Source organism: Osmerus mordax, chromosome 22 (assembly GCF_038355195.1).
Source record: "Osmerus mordax isolate fOsmMor3 chromosome 22, fOsmMor3.pri, whole genome shotgun sequence".
In the NCBI taxonomy this organism is placed as follows: Eukaryota; Metazoa; Chordata; class Actinopteri; order Osmeriformes; family Osmeridae; genus Osmerus; species Osmerus mordax.
The window spans coordinates 11,899,102-11,913,533 of record NC_090071.1 but is presented as its reverse complement, the minus strand read 5'-3'; the positions used below and the strand labels follow the sequence as shown (position 1 = coordinate 11,913,533).

General features: G+C 48.7%; 40 non-coding genes across 40 annotated transcripts; all 40 read right to left on the bottom strand.

The window, feature by feature from the left end:
- Positions 1-386: 386 nt before the first annotated feature.
- trnaa-cgc (transfer RNA alanine (anticodon CGC)) lies at positions 387-459 on the bottom strand. The gene has a single exon. It is a non-coding gene; the product is annotated as a tRNA-Ala (tRNA).
- A 154-nt stretch (positions 460-613) lies between these two features.
- On the bottom strand, positions 614-686 carry trnaa-agc (transfer RNA alanine (anticodon AGC)). Its single transcript has one exon. It is a non-coding gene; the product is annotated as a tRNA-Ala (tRNA).
- A 172-nt stretch (positions 687-858) lies between these two features.
- trnaa-ugc (transfer RNA alanine (anticodon UGC)) lies at positions 859-931 on the bottom strand. The gene has a single exon. It is a non-coding gene; the product is annotated as a tRNA-Ala (tRNA).
- Positions 932-1,206: 275 nt separating this feature from the next.
- trnaa-cgc (transfer RNA alanine (anticodon CGC)) lies at positions 1,207-1,279 on the bottom strand. The gene has a single exon. It is a non-coding gene; the product is annotated as a tRNA-Ala (tRNA).
- A 154-nt stretch (positions 1,280-1,433) lies between these two features.
- Positions 1,434-1,506, bottom strand: trnaa-agc (transfer RNA alanine (anticodon AGC)). Its single transcript has one exon. It is a non-coding gene; the product is annotated as a tRNA-Ala (tRNA).
- Positions 1,507-2,026: 520 nt separating this feature from the next.
- Positions 2,027-2,099, bottom strand: trnaa-cgc (transfer RNA alanine (anticodon CGC)). The gene has a single exon. It is a non-coding gene; the product is annotated as a tRNA-Ala (tRNA).
- Positions 2,100-2,498: 399 nt separating this feature from the next.
- Positions 2,499-2,571, bottom strand: trnaa-ugc (transfer RNA alanine (anticodon UGC)). Its single transcript has one exon. It is a non-coding gene; the product is annotated as a tRNA-Ala (tRNA).
- A 275-nt stretch (positions 2,572-2,846) lies between these two features.
- Positions 2,847-2,919, bottom strand: trnaa-cgc (transfer RNA alanine (anticodon CGC)). The gene has a single exon. It is a non-coding gene; the product is annotated as a tRNA-Ala (tRNA).
- Positions 2,920-3,648: 729 nt separating this feature from the next.
- trnaa-cgc (transfer RNA alanine (anticodon CGC)) lies at positions 3,649-3,721 on the bottom strand. Its single transcript has one exon. It is a non-coding gene; the product is annotated as a tRNA-Ala (tRNA).
- Positions 3,722-3,875: 154 nt separating this feature from the next.
- On the bottom strand, positions 3,876-3,948 carry trnaa-agc (transfer RNA alanine (anticodon AGC)). The gene has a single exon. It is a non-coding gene; the product is annotated as a tRNA-Ala (tRNA).
- Positions 3,949-4,120: 172 nt separating this feature from the next.
- Positions 4,121-4,193, bottom strand: trnaa-ugc (transfer RNA alanine (anticodon UGC)). Its single transcript has one exon. It is a non-coding gene; the product is annotated as a tRNA-Ala (tRNA).
- A 275-nt stretch (positions 4,194-4,468) lies between these two features.
- Positions 4,469-4,541, bottom strand: trnaa-cgc (transfer RNA alanine (anticodon CGC)). The gene has a single exon. It is a non-coding gene; the product is annotated as a tRNA-Ala (tRNA).
- Positions 4,542-4,695: 154 nt separating this feature from the next.
- On the bottom strand, positions 4,696-4,768 carry trnaa-agc (transfer RNA alanine (anticodon AGC)). Its single transcript has one exon. It is a non-coding gene; the product is annotated as a tRNA-Ala (tRNA).
- A 520-nt stretch (positions 4,769-5,288) lies between these two features.
- On the bottom strand, positions 5,289-5,361 carry trnaa-cgc (transfer RNA alanine (anticodon CGC)). The gene has a single exon. It is a non-coding gene; the product is annotated as a tRNA-Ala (tRNA).
- A 399-nt stretch (positions 5,362-5,760) lies between these two features.
- trnaa-ugc (transfer RNA alanine (anticodon UGC)) lies at positions 5,761-5,833 on the bottom strand. The gene has a single exon. It is a non-coding gene; the product is annotated as a tRNA-Ala (tRNA).
- Positions 5,834-6,108: 275 nt separating this feature from the next.
- On the bottom strand, positions 6,109-6,181 carry trnaa-cgc (transfer RNA alanine (anticodon CGC)). Its single transcript has one exon. It is a non-coding gene; the product is annotated as a tRNA-Ala (tRNA).
- A 502-nt stretch (positions 6,182-6,683) lies between these two features.
- Positions 6,684-6,756, bottom strand: trnaa-cgc (transfer RNA alanine (anticodon CGC)). Its single transcript has one exon. It is a non-coding gene; the product is annotated as a tRNA-Ala (tRNA).
- A 154-nt stretch (positions 6,757-6,910) lies between these two features.
- trnaa-agc (transfer RNA alanine (anticodon AGC)) lies at positions 6,911-6,983 on the bottom strand. Its single transcript has one exon. It is a non-coding gene; the product is annotated as a tRNA-Ala (tRNA).
- Positions 6,984-7,155: 172 nt separating this feature from the next.
- On the bottom strand, positions 7,156-7,228 carry trnaa-ugc (transfer RNA alanine (anticodon UGC)). The gene has a single exon. It is a non-coding gene; the product is annotated as a tRNA-Ala (tRNA).
- Positions 7,229-7,503: 275 nt separating this feature from the next.
- On the bottom strand, positions 7,504-7,576 carry trnaa-cgc (transfer RNA alanine (anticodon CGC)). The gene has a single exon. It is a non-coding gene; the product is annotated as a tRNA-Ala (tRNA).
- Positions 7,577-7,730: 154 nt separating this feature from the next.
- Positions 7,731-7,803, bottom strand: trnaa-ugc (transfer RNA alanine (anticodon UGC)). The gene has a single exon. It is a non-coding gene; the product is annotated as a tRNA-Ala (tRNA).
- Positions 7,804-8,305: 502 nt separating this feature from the next.
- Positions 8,306-8,378, bottom strand: trnaa-cgc (transfer RNA alanine (anticodon CGC)). The gene has a single exon. It is a non-coding gene; the product is annotated as a tRNA-Ala (tRNA).
- A 154-nt stretch (positions 8,379-8,532) lies between these two features.
- On the bottom strand, positions 8,533-8,605 carry trnaa-agc (transfer RNA alanine (anticodon AGC)). Its single transcript has one exon. It is a non-coding gene; the product is annotated as a tRNA-Ala (tRNA).
- A 172-nt stretch (positions 8,606-8,777) lies between these two features.
- Positions 8,778-8,850, bottom strand: trnaa-ugc (transfer RNA alanine (anticodon UGC)). The gene has a single exon. It is a non-coding gene; the product is annotated as a tRNA-Ala (tRNA).
- Positions 8,851-9,125: 275 nt separating this feature from the next.
- trnaa-cgc (transfer RNA alanine (anticodon CGC)) lies at positions 9,126-9,198 on the bottom strand. The gene has a single exon. It is a non-coding gene; the product is annotated as a tRNA-Ala (tRNA).
- Positions 9,199-9,352: 154 nt separating this feature from the next.
- On the bottom strand, positions 9,353-9,425 carry trnaa-agc (transfer RNA alanine (anticodon AGC)). Its single transcript has one exon. It is a non-coding gene; the product is annotated as a tRNA-Ala (tRNA).
- Positions 9,426-9,597: 172 nt separating this feature from the next.
- trnaa-ugc (transfer RNA alanine (anticodon UGC)) lies at positions 9,598-9,670 on the bottom strand. The gene has a single exon. It is a non-coding gene; the product is annotated as a tRNA-Ala (tRNA).
- Positions 9,671-9,945: 275 nt separating this feature from the next.
- On the bottom strand, positions 9,946-10,018 carry trnaa-cgc (transfer RNA alanine (anticodon CGC)). Its single transcript has one exon. It is a non-coding gene; the product is annotated as a tRNA-Ala (tRNA).
- A 399-nt stretch (positions 10,019-10,417) lies between these two features.
- On the bottom strand, positions 10,418-10,490 carry trnaa-ugc (transfer RNA alanine (anticodon UGC)). Its single transcript has one exon. It is a non-coding gene; the product is annotated as a tRNA-Ala (tRNA).
- A 275-nt stretch (positions 10,491-10,765) lies between these two features.
- trnaa-cgc (transfer RNA alanine (anticodon CGC)) lies at positions 10,766-10,838 on the bottom strand. The gene has a single exon. It is a non-coding gene; the product is annotated as a tRNA-Ala (tRNA).
- Positions 10,839-11,340: 502 nt separating this feature from the next.
- Positions 11,341-11,413, bottom strand: trnaa-cgc (transfer RNA alanine (anticodon CGC)). Its single transcript has one exon. It is a non-coding gene; the product is annotated as a tRNA-Ala (tRNA).
- A 154-nt stretch (positions 11,414-11,567) lies between these two features.
- On the bottom strand, positions 11,568-11,640 carry trnaa-agc (transfer RNA alanine (anticodon AGC)). The gene has a single exon. It is a non-coding gene; the product is annotated as a tRNA-Ala (tRNA).
- A 172-nt stretch (positions 11,641-11,812) lies between these two features.
- Positions 11,813-11,885, bottom strand: trnaa-ugc (transfer RNA alanine (anticodon UGC)). Its single transcript has one exon. It is a non-coding gene; the product is annotated as a tRNA-Ala (tRNA).
- A 275-nt stretch (positions 11,886-12,160) lies between these two features.
- On the bottom strand, positions 12,161-12,233 carry trnaa-cgc (transfer RNA alanine (anticodon CGC)). The gene has a single exon. It is a non-coding gene; the product is annotated as a tRNA-Ala (tRNA).
- Positions 12,234-12,387: 154 nt separating this feature from the next.
- trnaa-ugc (transfer RNA alanine (anticodon UGC)) lies at positions 12,388-12,460 on the bottom strand. The gene has a single exon. It is a non-coding gene; the product is annotated as a tRNA-Ala (tRNA).
- Positions 12,461-12,962: 502 nt separating this feature from the next.
- On the bottom strand, positions 12,963-13,035 carry trnaa-cgc (transfer RNA alanine (anticodon CGC)). The gene has a single exon. It is a non-coding gene; the product is annotated as a tRNA-Ala (tRNA).
- Positions 13,036-13,189: 154 nt separating this feature from the next.
- Positions 13,190-13,262, bottom strand: trnaa-agc (transfer RNA alanine (anticodon AGC)). Its single transcript has one exon. It is a non-coding gene; the product is annotated as a tRNA-Ala (tRNA).
- Positions 13,263-13,434: 172 nt separating this feature from the next.
- trnaa-ugc (transfer RNA alanine (anticodon UGC)) lies at positions 13,435-13,507 on the bottom strand. Its single transcript has one exon. It is a non-coding gene; the product is annotated as a tRNA-Ala (tRNA).
- Positions 13,508-13,782: 275 nt separating this feature from the next.
- Positions 13,783-13,855, bottom strand: trnaa-cgc (transfer RNA alanine (anticodon CGC)). Its single transcript has one exon. It is a non-coding gene; the product is annotated as a tRNA-Ala (tRNA).
- Positions 13,856-14,009: 154 nt separating this feature from the next.
- Positions 14,010-14,082, bottom strand: trnaa-ugc (transfer RNA alanine (anticodon UGC)). The gene has a single exon. It is a non-coding gene; the product is annotated as a tRNA-Ala (tRNA).
- Positions 14,083-14,432: the final 350 nt, after the last annotated feature.

The following is a 14,432-nucleotide window of genomic DNA, read 5'->3' as shown; positions in this document are numbered from 1 at the left end:
TAAGAAACTAAATCTTGCCAGTTAAACAGCATCACCTATGGAGGATGCGGGCATCGATCCCTCTACCTCTCGCATGCAAAGCGAGCGCTCTACCATTTGAGCTAATCCCCCATGTAGAGTTCCTCGTTGGGGAACTTGTGAGCGTCAGCATGAGTACAGTCTGGTTCGACTGCTTACTTGACATCAATTTGAATCTCACAGGGATTGCGAGTATCGATTCCCCTGCATATGACAGGCAAAGGAAGCGCTGCAGCGTTTGAGCTAACTCGCACTTCCCTTGCTCCTACCTGGGAGAGTTGAATCGTCCCACACTTTGGAGCTGCTTTTCCGAAACACGTGCAAAGGTTGTTGTGGAACGGAGCTCCATTTTTCAATGAAAAAGCTGTTGGAGAATGCGGGCATCGATCCCGCTGCCTCTCGCATGCGAAGCAAGCGCTCTACCACTTGAGCTAATTCCCCCATATTAAGCTCCTCGTTGGGGAACTTGTTAGCATCAGCATGAGGACCCAAATTGTAATAAGCCAATCGTGTCGTCATCCTTCATGCCAATGCGATACTTGTAGATGTTGCTTTGGAAAGGAACTAAATCTTGCCAGTTAAACAGCATCACCTGTGGAGGATGCGGGCATCGATCCCGCTACCTCTCGCATGCTAAGCGAGCGCTCTACCATTTGAGCTAATCCCCCACCTTACATGTGTGTATTTTCCTTGGAAGAGTTAAAAACTGCTCAGTCTTGAGTCACAATTGACAATCTGGCTCGACTGCTTACTTGACATCAATTTGAATCTCACAGGGATTGCGAGTATCGATTCCCCTGCGTAAGAAACTAAATCTTGCCAGTTAAACAGCATCACCTATGGAGGATGCGGGCATCGATCCCGCTACCTCTCGCATGCAAAGCGAGCACTCTACCATTTGAGCTAATCCCCCATGTAGAGTTCCTCGTTGGGGAACTTGTGAGCGTCAGCATGAGTACAGTCTGGTTCGACTGCTTACTTGACATCAATTTGAATCTCACAGGGATTGCGAGTATCGATTCCCCTGCATATGACAGGCAAAGGAAGCGCTGCAGCGTTTGAGCTAACTCGCACTTCCCTTGCTCCTACCTGGGAGAGTTGAATCGTCCCACACTTTGGAGCTGCTTTTCCGAAACACGTGCAAAGGTTGTTGTGGAACGGAGCTCCATTTTTCAATGAAAAAGCTGTTGGAGAATGCGGGCATCGATCCCGCTGCCTCTCGCATGCGAAGCAAGCGCTCTACCACTTGAGCTAATTCCCCCATATTAAGCTCCTCGTTGGGGAACTTGTTAGCATGAGCATGAGGACCCAAATTGTATTAGGCCAATCGTGTCGTCATCCTTCATGCCAATGCGATTCTTGTAGATGTTGCTTTGGAAAGGAACTAAATCTTGCCAGTTAAACAGCATCACCTGTGGAGGATGCGGGCATCGATCCCGCTACCTCTCGCATGCTAAGCGAGCGCTCTACCATTTGAGCTAATTCCCCACCTTACGTGTGTGTATTTTCCTTGGAAGAGTTAAAAACTGCTCAGTCTTGAGTCACAATTGACAATCTGGCTCGACTGCTTACTTGACATCAATTTGAATCTCACAGGGATTGCGAGTATCGATTCCCCTGCGTAAGAAACTAAATCTTGCCAGTTAAACAGCATCACCTATGGAGGATGCGGGCATCGATCCCGCTACCTCTCGCATGCAAAGCGAGCGTTCTACCATTTGAGCTAATCCCCCATGTAGAGTTCCTTGTTGGGGAACTTGTGAGCGTCAGCATGAGTACAGTCTGGTTCGACTGCTTACTTGACATCAATTTGAATCTCACAGGGATTGCGAGTATCGATTCCCCTGCATATGACAGGCAAAGGAAGCGCTGCAGCGTTTGAGCTAACTCGCACTTCCCTTGCTCCTACCTGGGAGAGTTGAATTGTCCCACACTTTGGAGCTGCTTTTCCGAAACACGTGCAAAGGTTGTTGTGGAACGGAGCTCCATTTTTCAATGAAAAAGCTGTTGGAGAATGCGGGCATCGATCCCGCTGCCTCTCGCATGCGAAGCAAGCGCTCTACCACTTGAGCTAATTCCCCCATATTAAGCTCCTCGTTGGGGAACTTGTTAGCATCAGCATGAGGACCCAAATTGTATTAAGCCAATCGTGTCGTCATCCTTCATGCCAATGCGATACTTGCAGATGTTGCTTTGGAAAGGAACTAAATCTTGCCAGTTAAACAGCATCACCTGTGGAGGATGCGGGCATCTATCCCGCTACCTCTCGCATGCTAAGCGAGCGCTCTACCATTTGAGCTAATCCCCCACCTTACATGTGTGTATTTTCCTTGGAAGAGTTAAAAACTGCTCAGTCTTGAGTCACAATTGACAATCTGGCTCGACTGCTTACTTGACATCAATTTGAATCTCACAGGGATTGCGAGTATCGATTCCCCTGCGTAAGAAACTAAATCTTGCCAGTTAAACAGCATCACCTATGGAGGATGCGGGCATCGATCCCGCTACCTCTCGCATGCAAAGCGAGCACTCTACCATTTGAGCTAATCCCCCATGTAGAGTTCCTCGTTGGGGAACTTGTGAGCGTCAGCATGAGTACAGTCTGGTTCGACTGCTTACTTGACATCAATTTGAATCTCACAGGGATTGCGAGTATCGATTCCCCTGCATATGACAGGCAAAGGAAGCGCTGCAGCGTTTGAGCTAACTCGCACTTCCCTTGCTCCTACCTGGGAGAGTTGAATCGTCCCACACTTTGGAGCTGCTTTTCCGAAACACGTGCAAAGGTTGTTGTGGAACGGAGCTCCATTTTTCAATGAAAAAGCTGTTGGAGAATGCGGGCATCGATCCCGCTGCCTCTCGCATGCGAAGCAAGCGCTCTACCACTTGAGCTAATTCCCCCATATTAAGCTCCTCGTTGGGGAACTTGTTAGCATGAGCATGAGGAGCCAAATTGTATTAGGCCAATCGTGTCGTCATCCTTCATGCCAATGCGATTCTTGTAAATGTTGCTTTGGAAAGGAACTAAATCTTGCCAGTTAAACAGCATCACCTGTGGAGGATGCGGGCATCGATCCAGCTACCTCTCGCATGCTAAGCGAGCGCTCTACCATTTGAGCTAATCCCCCATGTAGAGTTCCTCATTGGGGAACTTGTGAGCGTCAGCATGAGTACAGTCTGGTTCGACTGCTTACTTGACATCAATTTGAATCTCACAGGGATTGCGAGTATCGATTCCCCTGCGTAAGAAACTAAATCTTGCCAGTTAAACAGCATCACCTATGGAGGATGCGGGCATCGATCCCTCTACCTCTCGCATGCAAAGCGAGCGCTCTACCATTTGAGCTAATCCCCCATGTAGAGTTCCTCGTTGGGGAACTTGTGAGCGTCAGCATGAGTACAGTCTGGTTCGACTGCTTACTTGACATCAATTTGAATCTCACAGGGATTGCGAGTATCGATTCCCCTGCATATGACAGGCAAAGGAAGCGCTGCAGCGTTTGAGCTAACTCGCACTTCCCTTGCTCCTACCTGGGAGAGTTGAATCGTCCCACACTTTGGAGCTGCTTTTCCGAAACACGTGCAAAGGTTGTTGTGGAACGGAGCTCCATTTTTCAATGAAAAAGCTGTTGGAGAATGCGGGCATCGATCCCGCTGCCTCTCGCATGCGAAGCAAGCGCTCTACCACTTGAGCTAATTCCCCCATATTAAGCTCCTCGTTGGGGAACTTGTTAGCATCAGCATGAGGACCCAAATTGTAATAAGCCAATCGTGTCGTCATCCTTCATGCCAATGCGATACTTGTAGATGTTGCTTTGGAAAGGAACTAAATCTTGCCAGTTAAACAGCATCACCTGTGGAGGATGCGGGCATCGATCCCGCTACCTCTCGCATGCTAAGCGAGCGCTCTACCATTTGAGCTAATCCCCCACCTTACATGTGTGTATTTTCCTTGGAAGAGTTAAAAACTGCTCAGTCTTGAGTCACAATTGACAATCTGGCTCGACTGCTTACTTGACATCAATTTGAATCTCACAGGGATTGCGAGTATCGATTCCCCTGCGTAAGAAACTAAATCTTGCCAGTTAAACAGCATCACCTATGGAGGATGCGGGCATCGATCCCGCTACCTCTCGCATGCAAAGCGAGCACTCTACCATTTGAGCTAATCCCCCATGTAGAGTTCCTCGTTGGGGAACTTGTGAGCGTCAGCATGAGTACAGTCTGGTTCGACTGCTTACTTGACATCAATTTGAATCTCACAGGGATTGCGAGTATCGATTCCCCTGCATATGACAGGCAAAGGAAGCGCTGCAGCGTTTGAGCTAACTCGCACTTCCCTTGCTCCTACCTGGGAGAGTTGAATCGTCCCACACTTTGGAGCTGCTTTTCCGAAACACGTGCAAAGGTTGTTGTGGAACGGAGCTCCATTTTTCAATGAAAAAGCTGTTGGAGAATGCGGGCATCGATCCCGCTGCCTCTCGCATGCGAAGCAAGCGCTCTACCACTTGAGCTAATTCCCCCATATTAAGCTCCTCGTTGGGGAACTTGTTAGCATGAGCATGAGGACCCAAATTGTATTAGGCCAATCGTGTCGTCATCCTTCATGCCAATGCGATTCTTGTAGATGTTGCTTTGGAAAGGAACTAAATCTTGCCAGTTAAACAGCATCACCTGTGGAGGATGCGGGCATCGATCCCGCTACCTCTCGCATGCTAAGCGAGCGCTCTACCATTTGAGCTAATTCCCCACCTTACGTGTGTGTATTTTCCTTGGAAGAGTTAAAAACTGCTCAGTCTTGAGTCACAATTGACAATCTGGCTCGACTGCTTACTTGACATCAATTTGAATCTCACAGGGATTGCGAGTATCGATTCCCCTGCGTAAGAAACTAAATCTTGCCAGTTAAACAGCATCACCTATGGAGGATGCGGGCATCGATCCCGCTACCTCTCGCATGCAAAGCGAGCGTTCTACCATTTGAGCTAATCCCCCATGTAGAGTTCCTTGTTGGGGAACTTGTGAGCGTCAGCATGAGTACAGTCTGGTTCGACTGCTTACTTGACATCAATTTGAATCTCACAGGGATTGCGAGTATCGATTCCCCTGCATATGACAGGCAAAGGAAGCGCTGCAGCGTTTGAGCTAACTCGCACTTCCCTTGCTCCTACCTGGGAGAGTTGAATTGTCCCACACTTTGGAGCTGCTTTTCCGAAACACGTGCAAAGGTTGTTGTGGAACGGAGCTCCATTTTTCAATGAAAAAGCTGTTGGAGAATGCGGGCATCGATCCCGCTGCCTCTCGCATGCGAAGCAAGCGCTCTACCACTTGAGCTAATTCCCCCATATTAAGCTCCTCGTTGGGGAACTTGTTAGCATCAGCATGAGGACCCAAATTGTATTAAGCCAATCGTGTCGTCATCCTTCATGCCAATGCGATACTTGCAGATGTTGCTTTGGAAAGGAACTAAATCTTGCCAGTTAAACAGCATCACCTGTGGAGGATGCGGGCATCTATCCCGCTACCTCTCGCATGCTAAGCGAGCGCTCTACCATTTGAGCTAATCCCCCACCTTACATGTGTGTATTTTCCTTGGAAGAGTTAAAAACTGCTCAGTCTTGAGTCACAATTGACAATCTGGCTCGACTGCTTACTTGACATCAATTTGAATCTCACAGGGATTGCGAGTATCGATTCCCCTGCGTAAGAAACTAAATCTTGCCAGTTAAACAGCATCACCTATGGAGGATGCGGGCATCGATCCCGCTACCTCTCGCATGCAAAGCGAGCACTCTACCATTTGAGCTAATCCCCCATGTAGAGTTCCTCGTTGGGGAACTTGTGAGCGTCAGCATGAGTACAGTCTGGTTCGACTGCTTACTTGACATCAATTTGAATCTCACAGGGATTGCGAGTATCGATTCCCCTGCATATGACAGGCAAAGGAAGCGCTGCAGCGTTTGAGCTAACTCGCACTTCCCTTGCTCCTACCTGGGAGAGTTGAATCGTCCCACACTTTGGAGCTGCTTTTCCGAAACACGTGCAAAGGTTGTTGTGGAACGGAGCTCCATTTTTCAATGAAAAAGCTGTTGGAGAATGCGGGCATCGATCCCGCTGCCTCTCGCATGCGAAGCAAGCGCTCTACCACTTGAGCTAATTCCCCCATATTAAGCTCCTCGTTGGGGAACTTGTTAGCATGAGCATGAGGAGCCAAATTGTATTAGGCCAATCGTGTCGTCATCCTTCATGCCAATGCGATTCTTGTAAATGTTGCTTTGGAAAGGAACTAAATCTTGCCAGTTAAACAGCATCACCTGTGGAGGATGCGGGCATCGATCCAGCTACCTCTCGCATGCTAAGCGAGCGCTCTACCATTTGAGCTAATCCCCCATGTAGAGTTCCTCATTGGGGAACTTGTGAGCGTCAGCATGAGTACAGTCTGGTTCGACTGCTTACTTGACATCAATTTGAATCTCACAGGGATTGCGAGTATCGATTCCCCTGCATATGACAGGCAAAGGAAGCGCTGCAGCGTTTGAGCTAACTCGCACTTCCCTTGCTCCTACCTGGGAGAGTTGAATCGTCCCACACTTTGGAGCTGCTTTTCCGAAACACGTGCAAAGGTTGTTGTGGAACGGAGCTCCATTTTTCAATGAAAAAGCTGTTGGAGAATGCGGGCATCGATCCCGCTGCCTCTCGCATGCGAAGCAAGCGCTCTACCACTTGAGCTAATTCCCCCATACTAAGCTCCTCGTTGGGGAACTTGTTAGCATCAGCATGAGGACCCAAATTGTATTAGGCCAATCGTGTCGTCATCCTTCATGCCAATGCGATTCTTGTAGATGTTGCTTTGGAAAGGAACTAAATCTTGCCAGTTAAACAGCATCACCTGTGGAGGATGCGGGCATCGATCCCGCTACCTCTCGCATGCTAAGCGAGCGCTCTACCATTTGAGCTAATCCCCCACCTTACATGTGTGTATTTTCCTTGGAAGAGTTAAAAACTGCTCAGTCTTGAGTCACAATCGACAATCTGGCTCGACTGCTTACTTGACATCAATTTGAATCTCACAGGGATTGCGAGTATCGATTCCCCTGCGTAAGAAACTAAATCTTGCCAGTTAAACAGCATCACCTATGGAGGATGCGGGCATCGATCCCGCTACCTCTCGCATGCAAAGCGAGCGCTCTACCATTTGAGCTAATCCCCCATGTAGAGTTCCTCGTTGGGGAACTTGTGAGCGTCAGCATGAGTACAGTCTGGTTCGACTGCTTACTTGACATCAATTTGAATCTCACAGGGATTGCGAGTATCGATTCCCCTGCATATGACAGGCAAAGGAAGCGCTGCAGCGTTTGAGCTAACTCGCACTTCCCTTGCTCCTACCTGGGAGAGTTGAATCGTCCCACACTTTGGAGCTGCTTTTCCGAAACACGTGCAAAGGTTGTTGTGGAACGGAGCTCCATTTTTCAATGAAAAAGCTGTTGGAGAATGCGGGCATCGATCCCGCTGCCTCTCGCATGCGAAGCAAGCGCTCTACCACTTGAGCTAATTCCCCCATATTAAGCTCCTCGTTGGGGAACTTGTTAGCATCAGCATGAGGACCCAAATTGTATTAGGCCAATCGTGTCGTCATCCTTCATGCCAATGCGATTCTTATAAATGTTGCTTTGGAAAGGAACTAAATCTTGCCAGTTAAACAGCATCACCTGTGGAGGATGCGGGCATCGATCCCGCTACCTCTCGCATGCAAAGCGAGCGCTCTACCATTTGAGCTAATCCCCCATGTAGAGTTCCTCGTTGGGGAACTTGTGAGCGTCAGCATGAGTACAGTCTGGTTCGACTGCTTACTTGACATCAATTTGAATCTCACAGGGATTGCGAGTATCGATTCCCCTGCGTAAGAAACTAAATCTTGCCAGTTAAACAGCATCACCTGTGGAGGATGTGGGCATCGATCCCGCTACCTCTCGCATGCAAAGCGAGCGCTCTACCATTTGAGCTAATCCCCCATGTAGAGTTCCTCGTTGGGGAACTTGTGAGCGTCAGCATGAGTACAGTCTGGTTCGACTGCTTACTTGACATCAATTTGAATCTCACAGGGATTGCGAGTATCGATTCCCCTGCATATGACAGGCAAAGGAAGCGCTGCAGCGTTTGAGCTAACTCGCACTTCCCTTGCTCCTACCTGGGAGAGTTGAATCGTCCCACACTTTGGAGCTGCTTTTCCGAAACACGTGCAAAGGTTGTTGTGGAACGGAGCTCCATTTTTCAATGAAAAAGCTGTTGGAGAATGCGGGCATCGATCCCGCTGCCTCTCGCATGCGAAGCAAGCGCTCTACCACTTGAGCTAATTCCCCCATATTAAGCTCCTCGTTGGGGAACTTGTTAGCATCAGCATGAGGACCCAAATTGTAATAAGCCAATCGTGTCGTCATCCTTCATGCCAATGCGATACTTGTAGATGTTGCTTTGGAAAGGAACTAAATCTTGCCAGTTAAACAGCATCACCTGTGGAGGATGCGGGCATCGATCCCGCTACCTCTCGCATGCTAAGCGAGCGCTCTACCATTTGAGCTAATCCCCCACCTTACATGTGTGTATTTTCCTTGGAAGAGTTAAAAACTGCTCAGTCTTGAGTCACAATTGACAATCTGGCTCGACTGCTTACTTGACATCAATTTGAATCTCACAGGGATTGCGAGTATCGATTCCCCTGCGTAAGAAACTAAATCTTGCCAGTTAAACAGCATCACCTATGGAGGATGCGGGCATCGATCCCGCTACCTCTCGCATGCAAAGCGAGCACTCTACCATTTGAGCTAATCCCCCATGTAGAGTTCCTCGTTGGGGAACTTGTGAGCGTCAGCATGAGTACAGTCTGGTTCGACTGCTTACTTGACATCAATTTGAATCTCACAGGGATTGCGAGTATCGATTCCCCTGCATATGACAGGCAAAGGAAGCGCTGCAGCGTTTGAGCTAACTCGCACTTCCCTTGCTCCTACCTGGGAGAGTTGAATCGTCCCACACTTTGGAGCTGCTTTTCCGAAACACGTGCAAAGGTTGTTGTGGAACGGAGCTCCATTTTTCAATGAAAAAGCTGTTGGAGAATGCGGGCATCGATCCCGCTGCCTCTCGCATGCGAAGCAAGCGCTCTACCACTTGAGCTAATTCCCCCATATTAAGCTCCTCGTTGGGGAACTTGTTAGCATGAGCATGAGGACCCAAATTGTATTAGGCCAATCGTGTCGTCATCCTTCATGCCAATGCGATTCTTGTAGATGTTGCTTTGGAAAGGAACTAAATCTTGCCAGTTAAACAGCATCACCTGTGGAGGATGCGGGCATCGATCCCGCTACCTCTCGCATGCTAAGCGAGCGCTCTACCATTTGAGCTAATTCCCCACCTTACGTGTGTGTATTTTCCTTGGAAGAGTTAAAAACTGCTCAGTCTTGAGTCACAATTGACAATCTGGCTCGACTGCTTACTTGACATCAATTTGAATCTCACAGGGATTGCGAGTATCGATTCCCCTGCGTAAGAAACTAAATCTTGCCAGTTAAACAGCATCACCTATGGAGGATGCGGGCATCGATCCCGCTACCTCTCGCATGCAAAGCGAGCGCTCTACCATTTGAGCTAATCCCCCATGTAGAGTTCCTTGTTGGGGAACTTGTGAGCGTCAGCATGAGTACAGTCTGGTTCGACTGCTTACTTGACATCAATTTGAATCTCACAGGGATTGCGAGTATCGATTCCCCTGCATATGACAGGCAAAGGAAGCGCTGCAGCGTTTGAGCTAACTCGCACTTCCCTTGCTCCTACCTGGGAGAGTTGAATTGTCCCACACTTTGGAGCTGCTTTTCCGAAACACGTGCAAAGGTTGTTGTGGAACGGAGCTCCATTTTTCAATGAAAAAGCTGTTGGAGAATGCGGGCATCGATCCCGCTGCCTCTCGCATGCGAAGCAAGCGCTCTACCACTTGAGCTAATTCCCCCATATTAAGCTCCTCGTTGGGGAACTTGTTAGCATCAGCATGAGGACCCAAATTGTATTAAGCCAATCGTGTCGTCATCCTTCATGCCAATGCGATACTTGCAGATGTTGCTTTGGAAAGGAACTAAATCTTGCCAGTTAAACAGCATCACCTGTGGAGGATGCGGGCATCTATCCCGCTACCTCTCGCATGCTAAGCGAGCGCTCTACCATTTGAGCTAATCCCCCACCTTACATGTGTGTATTTTCCTTGGAAGAGTTAAAAACTGCTCAGTCTTGAGTCACAATTGACAATCTGGCTCGACTGCTTACTTGACATCAATTTGAATCTCACAGGGATTGCGAGTATCGATTCCCCTGCGTAAGAAACTAAATCTTGCCAGTTAAACAGCATCACCTATGGAGGATGCGGGCATCGATCCCGCTACCTCTCGCATGCAAAGCGAGCACTCTACCATTTGAGCTAATCCCCCATGTAGAGTTCCTCGTTGGGGAACTTGTGAGCGTCAGCATGAGTACAGTCTGGTTCGACTGCTTACTTGACATCAATTTGAATCTCACAGGGATTGCGAGTATCGATTCCCCTGCATATGACAGGCAAAGGAAGCGCTGCAGCGTTTGAGCTAACTCGCACTTCCCTTGCTCCTACCTGGGAGAGTTGAATCGTCCCACACTTTGGAGCTGCTTTTCCGAAACACGTGCAAAGGTTGTTGTGGAACGGAGCTCCATTTTTCAATGAAAAAGCTGTTGGAGAATGCGGGCATCGATCCCGCTGCCTCTCGCATGCGAAGCAAGCGCTCTACCACTTGAGCTAATTCCCCCATATTAAGCTCCTCGTTGGGGAACTTGTTAGCATGAGCATGAGGAGCCAAATTGTATTAGGCCAATCGTGTCGTCATCCTTCATGCCAATGCGATTCTTGTAAATGTTGCTTTGGAAAGGAACTAAATCTTGCCAGTTAAACAGCATCACCTGTGGAGGATGCGGGCATCGATCCAGCTACCTCTCGCATGCTAAGCGAGCGCTCTACCATTTGAGCTAATCCCCCATGTAGAGTTCCTCATTGGGGAACTTGTGAGCGTCAGCATGAGTACAGTCTGGTTCGACTGCTTACTTGACATCAATTTGAATCTCACAGGGATTGCGAGTATCGATTCCCCTGCATATGACAGGCAAAGGAAGCGCTGCAGCGTTTGAGCTAACTCGCACTTCCCTTGCTCCTACCTGGGAGAGTTGAATCGTCCCACACTTTGGAGCTGCTTTTCCGAAACACGTGCAAAGGTTGTTGTGGAACGGAGCTCCATTTTTCAATGAAAAAGCTGTTGGAGAATGCGGGCATCGATCCCGCTGCCTCTCGCATGCGAAGCAAGCGCTCTACCACTTGAGCTAATTCCCCCATACTAAGCTCCTCGTTGGGGAACTTGTTAGCATCAGCATGAGGACCCAAATTGTATTAGGCCAATCGTGTCGTCATCCTTCATGCCAATGCGATTCTTGTAGATGTTGCTTTGGAAAGGAACTAAATCTTGCCAGTTAAACAGCATCACCTGTGGAGGATGCGGGCATCGATCCCGCTACCTCTCGCATGCTAAGCGAGCGCTCTACCATTTGAGCTAATCCCCCACCTTACATGTGTGTATTTTCCTTGGAAGAGTTAAAAACTGCTCAGTCTTGAGTCACAATCGACAATCTGGCTCGACTGCTTACTTGACATCAATTTGAATCTCACAGGGATTGCGAGTATCGATTCCCCTGCGTAAGAAACTAAATCTTGCCAGTTAAACAGCATCACCTATGGAGGATGCGGGCATCGATCCCGCTACCTCTCGCATGCAAAGCGAGCGCTCTACCATTTGAGCTAATCCCCCATGTAGAGTTCCTCGTTGGGGAACTTGTGAGCGTCAGCATGAGTACAGTCTGGTTCGACTGCTTACTTGACATCAATTTGAATCTCACAGGGATTGCGAGTATCGATTCCCCTGCATATGACAGGCAAAGGAAGCGCTGCAGCGTTTGAGCTAACTCGCACTTCCCTTGCTCCTACCTGGGAGAGTTGAATCGTCCCACACTTTGGAGCTGCTTTTCCGAAACACGTGCAAAGGTTGTTGTGGAACGGAGCTCCATTTTTCAATGAAAAAGCTGTTGGAGAATGCGGGCATCGATCCCGCTGCCTCTCGCATGCGAAGCAAGCGCTCTACCACTTGAGCTAATTCCCCCATATTAAGCTCCTCGTTGGGGAACTTGTTAGCATCAGCATGAGGACCCAAATTGTATTAGGCCAATCGTGTCGTCATCCTTCATGCCAATGCGATTCTTATAAATGTTGCTTTGGAAAGGAACTAAATCTTGCCAGTTAAACAGCATCACCTGTGGAGGATGCGGGCATCGATCCCGCTACCTCTCGCATGCAAAGCGAGCGCTCTACCATTTGAGCTAATCCCCCATGTAGAGTTCCTCGTTGGGGAACTTGTGAGCGTCAGCATGAGTACAGTCTGGTTCGACTGCTTACTTGACATCAATTTGAATCTCACAGGGATTGCGAGTATCGATTCCCCTGCGTAAGAAACTAAATCTTGCCAGTTAAACAGCATCACCTGTGGAGGATGTGGGCATCGATCCCGCTACCTCTCGCATGCAAAGCGAGCGCTCTACCATTTGAGCTAATCCCCCATGTAGAGTTCCTCGTTGGGGAACTTGTGAGCGTCAGCATGAGTACAGTCTGGTTCGACTGCTTACTTGACATCAATTTGAATCTCACAGGGATTGCGAGTATCGATTCCCCTGCATATGACAGGCAAAGGAAGCGCTGCAGCGTTTGAGCTAACTCGCACTTCCCTTGCTCCTACCTGGGAGAGTTGAATCGTCCCACACTTTGGAGCTGCTTTTCCGAAACACGTGCAAAGGTTGTTGTGGAACAGAGCTCCATTTTTCAATGAAAAAGCTGTTGGAGAATGCGGGCATCGATCCCGCTGCCTCTCGCATGCGAAGCAAGCGCTCTACCACTTGAGCTAATTCCCCCATATTAAGCTCCTCGTTGGGGAACTTGTTAGCATCAGCATGAGGACCCAAATTGTATTAGGCCAATCGTGTCGTCATCCTTCATGCCAATGCGATTCTTGTAAATGTTGCTTTGGAAAGGAACTAAATCTTGCCAGTTAAACAGCATCACCTGTGGAGGATGCGGGCATCGATCCCGCTACCTCTCGCATGCTAAGCGAGCGCTCTACCATTTGAGCTAATCCCCCACCTTACATGTGTGTATTTTCCTTGGAAGAGTTAAAAACTGCTCAGTCTTGAGTCACAATCGACAATCTGGCTCGACTGCTTACTTGACATCAATTTGAATCTCACAGGGATTGCGAGTATCGATTCCCCTGCGTAAGAAACTAAATCTTGCCAGTTAAACAGCATCACCTATGGAGGATGCGGGCATCGATCCCGCTACCTCTCGCATGCAAAGCGAGCGCTCTACCATTTGAGCTAATCCCCCATGTAGAGTTCCTCGTTGGGGAACTTGTGAGCGTCAGCATGAGTACAGTCTGGTTCGACTGCTTACTTGACATCAATTTGAATCTCACAGGGATTGCGAGTATCGATTCCCCTGCATATGACAGGCAAAGGAAGCGCTGCAGCGTTTGAGCTAACTCGCACTTCCCTTGCTCCTACCTGGGAGAGTTGAATCGTCCCACACTTTGGAGCTGCTTTTCCGAAACACGTGCAAAGGTTGTTGTGGAACGGAGCTCCATTTTTCAATGAAAAAGCTGTTGGAGAATGCGGGCATCGATCCCGCTGCCTCTCGCATGCGAAGCAAGCGCTCTACCACTTGAGCTAATTCCCCCATATTAAGCTCCTCGTTGGGGAACTTGTTAGCATCAGCATGAGGACCCAAATTGTATTAGGCCAATCGTGTCGTCATCCTTCATGCCAATGCGATTCTTATAAATGTTGCTTTGGAAAGGAACTAAATCTTGCCAGTTAAACAGCATCACCTGTGGAGGATGCGGGCATCGATCCCGCTACCTCTCGCATGCAAAGCGAGCGCTCTACCATTTGAGCTAATCCCCCATGTAGAGTTCCTCGTTGGGGAACTTGTGAGCGTCAGCATGAGTACAGTCTGGTTCGACTGCTTACTTGACATCAATTTGAATCTCACAGGGATTGCGAGTATCGATTCCCCTGCGTAAGAAACTAAATCTTGCCAGTTAAACAGCATCACCTGTGGAGGATGTGGGCATCGATCCCGCTACCTCTCGCATGCAAAGCGAGCGCTCTACCATTTGAGCTAATCCCCCATGTAGAGTTCCTCGTTGGGGAACTTGTGAGCGTCAGCATGAGTACAGTCTGGTTCGACTGCTTACTTGACATCAATTTGAATCTCACAGGGATTGCGAGTATCGATTCCCCTGCATATGACA